Source organism: Labeo rohita, chromosome 9 (assembly GCF_022985175.1).
Source record: "Labeo rohita strain BAU-BD-2019 chromosome 9, IGBB_LRoh.1.0, whole genome shotgun sequence".
NCBI classification, from domain to species: domain Eukaryota; kingdom Metazoa; phylum Chordata; class Actinopteri; order Cypriniformes; family Cyprinidae; genus Labeo; species Labeo rohita.
In genome coordinates, this window is record NC_066877.1 from 33,043,172 (window position 1) to 33,057,331 (window position 14,160).

At 32.8% G+C, this 14,160-nt stretch overlaps 1 protein-coding gene across 2 annotated transcripts in view; it reads left to right on the top strand.

The window, feature by feature from the left end:
- The window catches only part of csrnp3 (cysteine-serine-rich nuclear protein 3), a 74,638-nt gene that overhangs the window by 41,583 nt on the left and 18,895 nt on the right, over positions 1 to 14,160 (top strand). Inside the window, exon 1 of one of the 2 annotated variants that reach the window (XM_051119202.1) lies at positions 5,294 to 5,637. The exons of the other annotated variant lie outside the window; for it this stretch is intronic. The gene's annotated coding sequence lies outside the window, so the exon portion shown is untranslated. Of the gene's footprint in view, positions 1 to 5,293; positions 5,638 to 14,160 lie in introns of those variants that run through there. 2 annotated transcript variants of the gene reach the window in all.

A 14,160-nucleotide genomic window follows, 5' to 3' on the forward strand; every position in this document is an offset into this window, starting at 1 on the left:
AAAAATCTAATTTTATTAGAATACCACATTTATAATGTAAATTTACATTCATTATATAAAGATTGTATACATATTTATAATGAATATTATATATTTATATAATATCTTTGAATAAATCAACATTTTCAACACTTTTATTGAGTAAATATATACATTTATATATATATATATATATACACACACACACACACACACACACACAATATTAAACTAAAAAACACAATTATGTATAATAAAAATAATAAAACATTTTATTTTAATACTAAATTAATTATATATATTTACATTCATTATATACCAATTTTTTTATATATAATGAATATTATATAATTTTATAATAAATCAACATTTCAATGAACACTTTTATTGAATAATATATAAAACAAAATATCAAGCTAAAAAAATCTTATAGGCATTAAATACACAATTATAAAAAAATAAAATAAAATCACATTTTAATATTAAATTTATAATATAAATTTACATTCACTATACCAATTTTATATATATTTATAATGAATATTATATTTTTTTTTATTAATAAATCAACATTTTAATTAACACTTCTAAGTACTGAACCAATGATATATGAAATCTAAACGTTTTTTAATTTCATACACCATTCTGAACTTGTTCACCGTGCACAGCGAAATGCATTATAGAACTGACGTCTGTACCAAGGATACATGCTTATGAAAGCACAACATAATCGTGCATTACAGAACATCCTTTCCACTGGACTACTTACAATGCTACCCACGTAGGCAGCTCACTAGGTTTTGGAACAGAGTCTCGGTATGTGTGCGTAGATCGCCAGTCATATGTTTTGCATCTTTACGTAATGGAGCTCCTGGTACGGTATCCCATAAGAAAGAGAGGGAATGCAAATTAGATATGACTGTTATACAATAGGCAGCATTCCAAGATAAAGAGGAAACGAGAGGGAATAATTTGACTTTTCTGGTGAAATCAAGCACCGAGCCATTCACGACTGTCTGTTCTGCTCTCTAATGGATCACGGACCCGCAAGGCCATAGATTCGAGTCAGGATAAACATTTTATAAGGAAGGGAATTAAGTATTCCATCATTTTCGGTGGATAAGCAGGAAGCAATGGTGTGCTACTGTACCACTGCAAAATTCTCAATGTCACAAAGGCTTTTATAATGTTTAGCTTTCCACAAATCACGTCGTAACACAGAGGCTCTATGATGTCTCTCAAGACGTTTTCCAAAAGAAAACCCGGTCCAGGATAAATCCATCTGCGGCCAGAAACTCAGTCAGAGCTCTGATTTAAACCTTTATTAAATCCAAAACACACATACAAGCACTTTCCTCCTGAAGCCAGCTGCCTTTTCTCTAAACTGCTTTAAAACAGTTTAAACACACTATGAAATCTGTTATACGTGGGATTAAAATGAGCGATTGGTGCTTAAATATTCTTTATTTGAAGGATTTGTTGATTTAGAGGCATATTAAGTCCATCCTCGTTTTAAGCGAGTGGAAATACAGTACAATTAACAGGAATTAGATGGGCTTAAAATGAATAATTATAGCAGGAATTAGCCTTTCGGTTGCAGAGAGGTATATTGACTGTTTGCCACATTTTTAATTGCTGGACTTTACTTATTACTCGAGAGAGTCTAATAAACCAGATTTAGCTTAATTACAGGAGGTCCGAATGCCTCGGCGAGCAGAGGACGAGTCGTCCCGCTCCGCTCTTGCTGTAGCGGCCGTCACTCGGTGCTGCAAGCGGTAATCAAAGTGTTTTGACACTGCATTTATTCTGGCTCTAATAGCTGGATGACCACACATTCTGTTTGTGTTTGTCGGTGTTGTTTATGTGCCATCGAGTGGAAGGATTTCCTGAAGCAACAACTGTAATGCTAACATTAATGATAGCTCCACAGCTCTACTCCCAGGAGCTTTCCAGACTAATTTAGACGCACTCTTAACCCAAATTCCTGCTTTATTTACTGTTCATGTGGAGGGCTGGTTGTATTATATTGCAGTATTTTGTAGCCTGTTTGAGTTATTCAAGATATTTACGTATTTTCACAAAAATAATTCATTTAGAAGAATCATTTAATTCAAAAAAGCTATTGTTTACAAATAGATTCAAAATGATTAAAGCAAGTAGTCAAATATACAGAAAAAAGGACCACAAGTAAGAATCATAATTAATAATTTTCATTTATATGCACCAATAAAAACAACACATTTACATATATGAAAAATGCCACACAAAAGTCAGAACAGTGTATGGCAAAAACGAATCACTGAATGAGTGATTTTTGAATTGATTAATTGAACTAATTTGCAGGAATGAATCAACTCTAACACTGATTTGTTTGCTATGGTTTAATTAGTTTTTCAAGATATTTATGTATTTTCATGGAAATAATTAATTTAGAAGAACTATTTCAACAACAACAAAAAAAAAAAAGTTCACAAATGGATTCAAAATGATTAGAGCAATTATTAAATATATATTTTTTGCACTAAATGACCATGAATAATAATTTTCATTTATATACACCAATATAACAATTGATAATAGCAACTATTATCTATTATAACAACCATAAACAACTAATTTACATGCATATATGCTTATTAATCATTTTAATATATAAAAAATGCCACACAAAAGTCTGTGAACAGTCTGTGATGGCACAAATGAATCACTGAATCAAAGTTTTGAATCAATTCATTGAACTAATTTGGAGAAATGAATCAAACAACTCTACTGCTACTGTTTAATTAGTTCTACAAGATATTTACATATTTTCATGGAAATAATTCATTTAGAAAAACCATTTCAACCAAAAAAGCTATTGTTCACAAATGGATTCAAAATGCTTAAAGCAATTTTTAAAATACAGCACAAATATATATACATTTTTTTTGCACTAAATGACCATGAATAATAATTTTTATTTATATACACCAATGTAACAATAGATAATAACAACTTTTATCTATTATAACAACTATAAACAACTAATTTACATGCATATATGCTTATTAATCATTTTAATATATAATAATCGCCACACAAAAGTCTGTGAACAGTCTGTGATGGCACAAATGAATCACTGAATCAAAGTTTTGAATCGATTCATTGAACTAATTTGGAGTAATGATCAAATAACTCTACTGCTACTGTTTAATTAGTTGTTCAAGATCTTTACCTTTTGTGGAAACAATTCATTTAGAAGAACCATTTTAACCAAAAAAAAAAAAAAAGCTATTGTTAAAAAATTTGTTTCAATATAATAATAAATAGTCATAACACATTTACATGCATATATTCTTACTAATCATTTTGATATATGAAAAATGCCACACTAAAGTCTGTGAACAGTCTGTATGGCAAAAATGAATCACTGAATCAGTTTTAAATCTTACGAATATTGCATAATGTTAAATCACTAGCAAAATCCTCCAATATTACATATATGACCCAGATCTAAATGTGAATATACTGCTTGTTACTATCCAGCACTGTCATTATATAATTATTTATTTATTTTTTAATTCTAAACACTTTTTTTGTGCTCAGATTTTTTTTTTTAATTTGATGAGCAAAACTTTATATAATGGTATAACTAACGAGATGTTTTTCCCAGAAATGCAATGCAAATCAGCTTAAATAGTTAAAAATATGGAAGATAGCATATTAATTATTCATGAGGTAAAGTCTATTTGTGAATTATCCAGCAAATCAAATAGTTCACTAATTAAACCTATTTCATCTCATTTGATTATTCAAATAGTTCTGATTCTAAAGTCTGACTGGACAAGCCAAATTCAAAGCTGTCCAGTGACTGTGCATCAGTCGAATCCTGTATTAATGCAGTGAAACATATTGCTGCTTGGCAACCATCAACTAACATTTTGCTTATCATATCGATTTGTTAGAGACACGTTACACTTTTCTGTTCTTTTACATGTAAACATCATTAAATAGTCAAGCCCTCCGATAGTCACAAAAAAATATTAAACAATTCAAAAATTGTTTTTAAGAAATTAATACTTTTATTTAAAATGGATGTGTTAAATTGTTCAAAAGTGACAGTAAAGTGATTTATAATGTTACAAAATATTTCTGTTTTAAATCAGTGCTGTTCTTTTGAACTTTATAGGCATAAAGCAAATCCTGAAAAAACTGTTTTTAAGACACTGAACACTCAAAAAAATAACTTGTTCAGTAAACTTAATAAAATTATAGTAAACTTTTCCACACAATTATTTCCGGTTCATACAACAAGACTAAAACAAGTTCAACTAAACAAATGTTTAGTTGGCTCAACAAAACATTATTTGTTTACCTGAAATTGATTTAGTTTTCTGGTATGTATCTGAACTAATTGTGTGGGGAAAGTATTTACTTAATATAATAAAATTCACTGGACAAGCTATTTTTTAAATAACTGGCAAAAACACATGTTGGCATGTTAGCAAATAAGACTGATCTCAGCACAGTTATTGTTCACTGCATGAATCAAAAAGTCAATGAAGCTGCCAGCACACTAAGCCTTTCATTAAAAACACTTAAAGTGATCATTTTTGTCAACATATTTCCCTCGTAATGCGACCCCATGCAAAGCATGCTGGGAACTACACATCCACTTTCCAGCTGGTTGTATCAACAAAAATGATTCATGTAGTCCCAACACAAAATCATTAAGCTCAATAATTTTTTACAAATTTAGGTCGACTGAACATAATGGAAATAAGTTAGGTAAGACATTTAGTTGTTTCTGGAGTAATGTTGTGATTGCATCACAGGAATAAATTACATTTTAAAATATATTCAAATAGAAAACAGTTATTTAAAACTGGAATAATATTTCACAATATTGCTGTTTTTACTGTATTTTTAATCAAATAAATGCAACCGTAGTGTGCATAAGAGACTTTTTCCGAAAATGTAGTATTAACAATATAGTAGAGAAAAACACCAGTTGATGTATTTCTCTACCATCACACTGTATATTCAATTACAGCATCCAGCTCTGATGTTTAATGCGTTTGTATGCAAAACTGCCTGTGAGTCACATCACCCGCCTTGAAAGGAGTATTTATGAAGCACAAGTGCAGCACAAGTTCATTAGCACAAATCCCACTGAGCCCAAGTGTGTGTGTGTTTGACTGTTTATATGAGTGATTTTGGCTCATTTCTGGTCGCCCTCATTCACCTCTACAGATTATGGTGCTGTGCCTGCTATCGACTGTCTCTCCGCTGTCTGTTTTCCCTCTCGCTCTCTCTCTCCCTCCCTCTCATGATGGTAAAAATATCTGCAGACAGCAGGAACACAGGCACAGCTCTCTCTCCCTCTCTCTCTCTCTCCCACCCATGTGATCTTTCAGGCAGGCGTCGCTGTGCACAATCTCCAGCCCTCCGCCGGCTGCAGCTAATGAGTCTTTGTGTGGCTCGAGCGAATAAGAGAGAGCGTTCGGTCTGTTTTAGACCGGAGCGTATGCTAACAGCAGTGGAGACCGGGAGTGCGCGGTTTACCTCTCTCGCCCCGGTCTCCTCTCGAGTCCCAGTGAAATGGAGGGCCTTCATTCAGCACGTCTCATCTGGCTCTGAACGGCGTGAGGGAGGAGAGTAAAGCGGCGGCGGACGCAGGTTGGTGCATTTTGAAGTGAAAGCATGACTCGTGACCTGTGTTTCTGTTCTGATGTGTCACGCACGGCCTGATGGGAAATCGGGAGGTCAACTTCTGTGAGCGCTCGCTGCTTTGACCCGCACTATAGGGGTAGCGCTGGGTGAGATGTCAGATAATGTGTGTCAACCTGTAGAGATTTTTATATTATAACGCGGTGGATTTGTGTCCCAAACTAGTCAAGATGAGAAACTTAAGGGGTGTTAGTTAACTGTTTACAGTTGCCAAGCAACACTGCAACTTGCTGCATTAATATAAAATTCAGTTGATGTGTCATAGGTGTATGTCCGAACTGTTTTATTATGTTTATATAATAAAATTTAATATAAACTATTTTATAATATATATATATATATAGAGATATATATATATAGATATAGATAGATAGATAGATAGATAGATATGTAAAGATGTTTTTTTATTTATTTATCAGATTTATCTTTCATTTGTTTTGAATATTTTGTACTGAACATTTTTTCTTTTTCGTCAAGTTCCAAATAAAAATAGAAAATAATCAAATATCTATATTTAAATGATTCCAAAACTAGTATTACTACATGACTGTAATCATAACCTATATTAAAAAAAAAACCTTATGTTAGGTTGAATATATTTAATATAGATTTAACCCAAAAGAGGCATTTCCACATGACTGTATTAATATATAAACTGGTTTTATTGAGTAACCGAATAAATTAAATATAGATTATCACAACACTGGTATTGCCACATGATTGTATTAATATATATATACATTTTTTATTAATTAATTTTAATAGATTTAATATAGATCATCCCGAAATAGCGTTTCTACATGATTGTATTAATGATTGTATTAATATGTAAAACGTTTTTATAGATGAATTACCTTTTTTAAGGATGAATTTTTTACTAGATTATTATAGATTATCCCAAAATTGTTTTTCTACATGATTGTCTTGATATCTAAAAATTACCACATGACTGTAATAATACATACATATATATATATATATATATATATATAATTTAAATATAATAAATATGGATGATCCCAAAATAAGTATTACCACATGATTGTGTTGTTATATGAAACTTTTTTATAGATTAATGTATAAATATTTAATATGTAATATATATATATATATATATATATATATATATATATATATATTATTTAATAGCATATATTTTTTTATAGATTATTAAAATATAATAAATATGGATGATCCCAAAATACACATTACCACATGATTGTGTTATTATATTATTATTAAAAACTTTTTTATGGATTAATTAAATATATTAAATATACAAGTCCTTTTTTATATAGATTAAACATCCTAAATGTAGCTTATCCCAAGATAGGTATTAACACGTAATTGTTTTAACATGATATAAACTCATTTTTATAGATTAATTAAATATATGTAATATAGATAATCCCAAAGTATTACCATTAGATTTTATTAATACATAAATAATTTTTTTCTATTGAATTTGCAGAAAAAATAGCTGTATTGTGATATAACATTTGTCATATCGTGATATAAGATTATGGTCATCCTGCCCAGCCCACTATAGGTCTCCTCATACCGCTCATCATCCGGTGCCAAGAAGTATTGATCGCTGTAGGTTGTCAGTGCTGCATTGACAACGCTAAAGTACATGTGTATTTGTACATGTGTATGTCCATATTGTACAGAGCTCGTCCGGGGAGTGGCTGTTTTTGTCTCTGCTGGCTTTTACTGCAGGATTTTCACTTGTAACATGCTGCAAGTGTGCTGTGGAAAACTACAGCAGCTAAGAGAAGACAAAGGGAGAGAGAGAGCGAGCAAGAGCTAGAGATGTAGAAGAGAAATAACTAGCTGTGTGTGGCGAGTCGTCTCTCTCTAGTACAGCAGTCAGCTCCTGTTACCTCGGGTTAGCCGGAGATGTCATGCCGATTCGTTGTGTCAAGAAATGGGAAAAGTTGCTCCTCTGGCTGTAGTCTCGATGGCGAGCGCAGGATCTCCAACGCTGACCGTTTTAAATCAGCAAGTCGCATCTGCTGTAAGAAAATACAATAATAATGTCATGAAATTTTGCAGCGTAAGTGCAAACCCGAATCATATTACTAAATGATTCTTTTCCACAGTCATTTCATCAATGAATTCCCTCTGATTACACATGCATGAGCATTTATTTTCGAATCTCGGGTGTGTGTGTGAGGTAGATGCCGCACAAATGAAAAAAAGCGAAATGACTCTCAAATGTGAAATTCACTATTTGTGCGAGTGTATTAGCGTTGCCATGGCAACCGCTTTGGGTATCGCAGAGCAGCGCGGCATCCGCTGAGGACGGAAAATGCGAATGGATTTTCAACAAGGGGAACTAATTATGATGATTACGAGAAAATTGACTTACATTGTGTCTCCAAAACTAGAGAAGCCATTTCCAATTATTGCAAACCTCCCGCATCTCGCCGGACTGCTGCGGGATCAGCGGGATTCAAACAGATCTGGGGCTCAGATCAAGGGAATTTTTGCTGCTTTCAGGAACGATGCTTTTCCATCCAGTCCTTGAAAGCTAGGAAAGTGTATAATGGAAAAAAGACAACAGTTAGCATTCTTATTCATCTCAAGGCAGTTGCAATGCACTTTTTCTACAATTTTAACATCAAACATCAAAACTGCTTATCTCATTGAATTAAAAACATAATTGCACAGGTATCGTTCATGCCTAAATCACAACGGTGCAATGAGTTTAATACATTGGTTTTGCGTTTTTGTTGAGCAAAAGTCACACTTGCATTTCATTCAGTTGTGCACTAATCAATAACTTCAATTAATTTAAAATTGGTACCTGATATACGAATAGAAATCAGCCAAAATGGTTTCATGGTTTATTTACAACTACAACAAAACATAAATATTTATATATACTATATATATATATATATATATATATATATATATATATATATTTATATTATGAGATAAATATTATATTATTTTTGTTTTGTTTTTTTGAAGTTGTAAATAAAATAGATTATTGGAGTAAGTTCTACAAGAAAATTACTATTTCAGTCTCTCTAATTCAAAATTTAATTCAATGTGTTACTTGTGAATTTACTAGCAATTTCTGAGAAAAAACATTTTAAAGTTTTTCAATAAATAATTATCAAGACCCTTATGACTTTTTCATGGCCCTTATAATTATTTATTGAAAAAAAAAATAGTTAAAAATTGTGAGAACCATTATTTTGGTATCATTAAGATGTTATAAAGATATTATGCATTATTTTATTAATAATATATATTTTCCATGTCATTTTAAAGTTTTACTAATTTTGTTTTTTGTTTTTTTTTTATTTTGTAGTTTTGTAGTTTTTAAAAATATATTTTTTGTTAATTTTATTATTTTTATTTCAAGTTTAGTTTTAGTTATTTTAGTACAAAGTTAAAATAAATGAAAATAAGAAATGTTTCCTTGGTAACTAGCTGAAAAAAATTATATATATACATATAATATGAAACTTTTATTTTCAAATTATGATTTATTTATTTTAATTTTAGTTAACACCAAGGTCATAGGTTTGATTCCCAGGTAAAAAAAAATGTGTACCTGGTTTGAATGCACTATACGCTGGTTTGGATAAAACTCTGATCCAAAATGCATAAATGTAATCTACCCTGGTGGGAATATCGGAACACCTGGTGCCTATCGGAATCAAATGGTTTTAAGACAACTGGGATTCCGTCTTAAAGGTAACTCAGTATCCTTGTAGTGCATACTGTAGTACAGTTTCCGGTGGATTCAGTTGCTCCAGAGGTTGAGAGTAGGTGCTTTGAGTGTGTCTGTAGAGAACAGAGCCGTGTTCTGTCCTTACGGGAGGGAGAGGGAGACACATTCCGCAGCGCTGCTGTGGTTTGGAGGCTCTCCAGCTGCTGTTTTCACCACACACACACACACACACAGAAAAACAATAGGCCTCAGCTGAGACCCATGCAGTCCGCAGGCTGAGGCTGGTCTCGCACAGGGGTTTAATTGGACCGGAATGAGCAGGAACAGCGTTCCGGTGTCATGCGAGATTCCATTCTGCTGGAGAACCCTTTGATTCCATGTATTTTATTAATGTATTTTAGTCATTTATCATGTTAACCAAAGCTACAAATGATCCAAACATTTCTCATTTTTTTTGTTTTTCCTGTATCACAGTTTCCACCAAAATACTTAGCAGCACAACTGTTTTCAGCATTGATAAAAATAAGAAATGAGAAAAAAAAGCAAATCACCATTTTACAATGATTTCATGTGACACTGAAGAATGGATTCCCAACTTAAAACGTTCTGGCAAGTTTATGGACATCAAAGTTGTGCATGTTTAATTTAAGGTTTTTTCAAAGTTAAGTTCTTCCAGTAATGTTACTAGAATGTTCGTTCAGTTATCACAAAAACATTTATACATAGTTCATGAAACATTCAATTTCTGAAACACTGTATTTTAATGCTCATCTAACATTTTTGGAATGTTCCTCTTTGTTTCAGAACGTTCAGAGAACATTCAAAAGTAACAATTCCATAATGGTTGCTAAAAATTAAATGGAATGATGAACTTAATAAAACTTAACTAAACATTACGTGTAGCGCCCTTACCATCCAGTATTCTCATTAAACTTAGCGTTTTGATATGAATTTTGATATGAAACAACGTCACATTTGTGTCAATATTATCACGATACTTAGACAATGAATGGTTTTGGCGCTCTTTAATGTTATGTGACTGATTGCTGTATTTGCCTCAATTCAAGCGGCACATAAACCGTTCCTCTCTTCGTTTTTATTTCTAGTTACAACTCTATATAATGATGAATGAACATCAAAAGGTATGATGAAAGAAACAGAACAACTTACTGAAATGTTTCAGGCCTCCTGTGATCGCTCAATCAGTGTTTCATCCGCGGAAAGACGTCAACAAAACAGCTTAGAAAATATGGAAGGCCAAAAGTGCCAAAAGTCTTTAAACAGAACGCGTGAAATTTGACCGTGTCAACACGCACGCATCTAAGGACAGCTCTTCAACTCGAGACAGGTAGAAAAAAATTAACTTCAGAAAGAAGGATTTTGCTAAATATGTGCACTATATTATACATATTTATTATATGTTTAACCAGTTGTCTTTAATGTATGTCTGGTCTATAAATATAGGCTAATTAGATAATCAAAAAGTTGATATAAACTGCTTAACACACAAATTAAATGTGAATATGCATCTCTGTTTTTGAGTGTTGAATATCAAGTAAATGTGCTTATAGTTGAGGTCAAAAATTTACATCCCCCTTTAAGAATCATTAAAAATGTTAATTATTTTACCTAAATAAAACAAAATGCATGTTATTGATTATTTTGTACTGACCTGAATAAGATATTTCACATAAAAGATATGTACATATAGTCTATAAGAAAAAATGTGAAGTTCAGGGTAAATGCAACTTATTTTGTCTTTTGGGAAACATGTAACATCTTCTGTAGCCTCTGAAGGGCAGTACTAAATGAAATAATATAATATTTATGCAAAATAAGAAAAATGTACACATCTTCATTCTGTTCAAAAGTTTTCACCCCCCAGCTCTTAATGGATGGTTTTTCCTTCTGGAGCATCAGTGAGCGTTTGAACCTTCTGTAATAGTTGCATATGAGCCGCTTGGTTGTCCTCGTTGTGAAAAGATGGATCTCAAAATCATACAGTCATTGTTGGAAAACCAAAGAATTTGTGGGACCTGAAGGATTTTTCTGAAGAACAGCAGGCAGTTTAACTGTTCAGGACAAACAAGGGACTCATGAACAACTATCACTAAACAAAAAAACACAGCTGTGGATTATTCAGATAACAACACAATATTAAGCCCAATATTAAACTCTTGACCTCAACTGTAATTATTTCTCTTGGTTTGGGTGTTTCGGTTTTATTCTTTCTAATTTTAGTAATATGCAACTCTTATTTTTATTTGTTTGTTTATTATTTATTTATTTTTGGAGGATGGGGCATCATCATATTTAGTCATCACCATCATATTTAATCGTTCCCCCACCTCCAAAATCGCAGTTGATCAGCAGCTCTGCTGGGCTTCAGTAGTCATCCGATGGATGAGACTTGCAGCGCGAAACAACACATTCCCTCCTTCAGTGATGAGGCTGCCAGCCAGCCTTCCTCTCTTTCTCCAGACTCTGGCGCACTGCTTTCTCTGTTGTGTGTATGTGTGTGCGTCTCTTTTTTTTCACTCTTCTCATCGCTGACTCAATTCTAGCTACAGAAATAAGCAGGAGACGGGAGGGAAAAGATACTGTCAGGATGTGCTGCTGCTGCTGCAGGTTTAGGGAATCTGTGTGAAATCTGTCCAATCCAACAGGCTGAACTCAACAGGAACAGGTTTATTACACACAAGAGCAGAAAACTACATTTCATAAAGACAATGAAAGTGGTACTTACCTGTGCAAAACTCACCATGCTGTGGATGGATGCCAGGGCATTTATAGGGTGATTTCTGTTTCTAGGGTGTTGCTATACAGTTGCTTAATTGTTTTGAGCGTTTTTGAAACAGTATGTTACAGCACTAGTTACTAGGATGTCCTGAATGATTGCAAGGGAATTGCTTTATGGTTGCTACATTGTACTAATTGTTTTTATTGCATTGCTAGAACAAGATGCATTCAAAGCCATTATAAACACATGTGATGTACACTATGTTAATCCGCCATGTTGCTTGGCAATGGTAAACGTCCTTCAGGTAGGCTAATTTTAATTTAGATGTGCAGTTTGTAATATTGACAGCTAGTGGTTGAAATGTGAACTGCATTCCAAAAACTGCTATTCAAAATATTGGAAAGATTTGTTTCTCGTGCCCCTTCTCCTGAGAATCAACACTCACATGGGTTGCCAGATTGAGGACACACATCAGGTGACAAGCCTTACGCTCTAAGTTGATGGTCATAGAGCTTTTTGATTGAATGTTGAGGCTTTTTGGGTCAGGGAGAATCTGCGATCTCTGACCTAGTTTGTTTGCTGGCTTGCAAGGCTGCAACATGTTGTGTTTTTCAACACCTGGCAACCCTGGGTGTCGAAATCCTATAGGGTAAACTGGCATTGGGCAATGGTATTTTTATGCTTTTGTACAGCCAGTTACACACAGCACGTTTAATTTTCTCCTGGGTACTTCACTTCATTGTAAAAACTAGTTTTTTTTTTAATCTGTTCTGAAGATTCCACTTACTTTTACAACTGTCTACTGAACATTTCTTTCCGAGCGACATTGAGCCTTTGAGTCTAATTTCAAGTGTTTTTCAGTCATGCCGTGTCCTTGTACTATGATTAATAAATTCCTGAAGCTGAGGTATGCGCTTTATGAGTGCAACTCTGAAAACTCATCTCAAGTTTCCCGTTTGTTTTCTTTCCTGAAGACACTCAATCAAACACAGACAAAATGGACTTCCTGGAAGGTTGAGGTAGAATTCAATTAGTAGTTTTTTTCTCCCTCTGCTTCCATCTGGGGTCCTGTGAGGCCTGGTGATCAATGGCAGCGAGGAGGAGGACAGGAAAGGAGAGGAGGATGTGTGCTCTAACGTTTATCGCTAATTGAGTGCTTTGAGGATCGCAGCGAACATAAGCTTGATATTGAGCAACAACAGCTGACCTGTTCTGTGGCCTAGGTTCTGGAAGTATATCTTTCCCATTTATTTTCTCCATAGGGATCTCAAACCAGCTCTGAGACTAATTACATGATAGAGTTTTATTTGAAGCAAACAGTGTTTGAAAACAGCTAAAAAGTCTTTCATGAGGGAAGGCTTATCCTGAGAACCATAGTGAATGAGGCACTGATATATATATATATATATGTATGTATGTGTGTGTGTGTGTGTGTGTGTGTGTATTTATTTTGTATTTTATTTAATTGGAGAATATTCACAGGTGAAAGGCGAAAAGGGGTTTTCAAGCAGCAAAAGCTTTAATTTTTCATTTTTTTTTTCGTACATTAGGATTGCTGTGTTTGTTTTCTTTTTCACTAAAATCACTAAAATTAAACTAATAAAAACTAATTAATTGTCATTTTAAATCTTTATTAGTCTTTGCCAGTATCCTTCAAACCAGAGGTTTTACACATTTGTCAGCAAAAATAATGTTATTTATCTAAAATGTAATGAAATTTTGTGTGATCGCTTTATCTTTTATATAATTTAATAAGTACAGGTCAGAATAAGTATGTTATTGATTTAATTTTTACATTAATATATCTGTTATGCTGAATGATGGACCATTATTTCATGTATTTTTAGCCATTTTATTTTTTACAAAAGTTAGTTGAAACATTAAAGTAGACACTTGCATTTATTATGTATATATGTATGTATGTATATAAAATTATTTTATATTAATTCTTTAATAATTTTAATTTGATGCAGACATCAAAATGGGACTTTTCCCTCATGTATTTGTATATATATGAGTATTCTCCAAAAAAAAAAAAAAA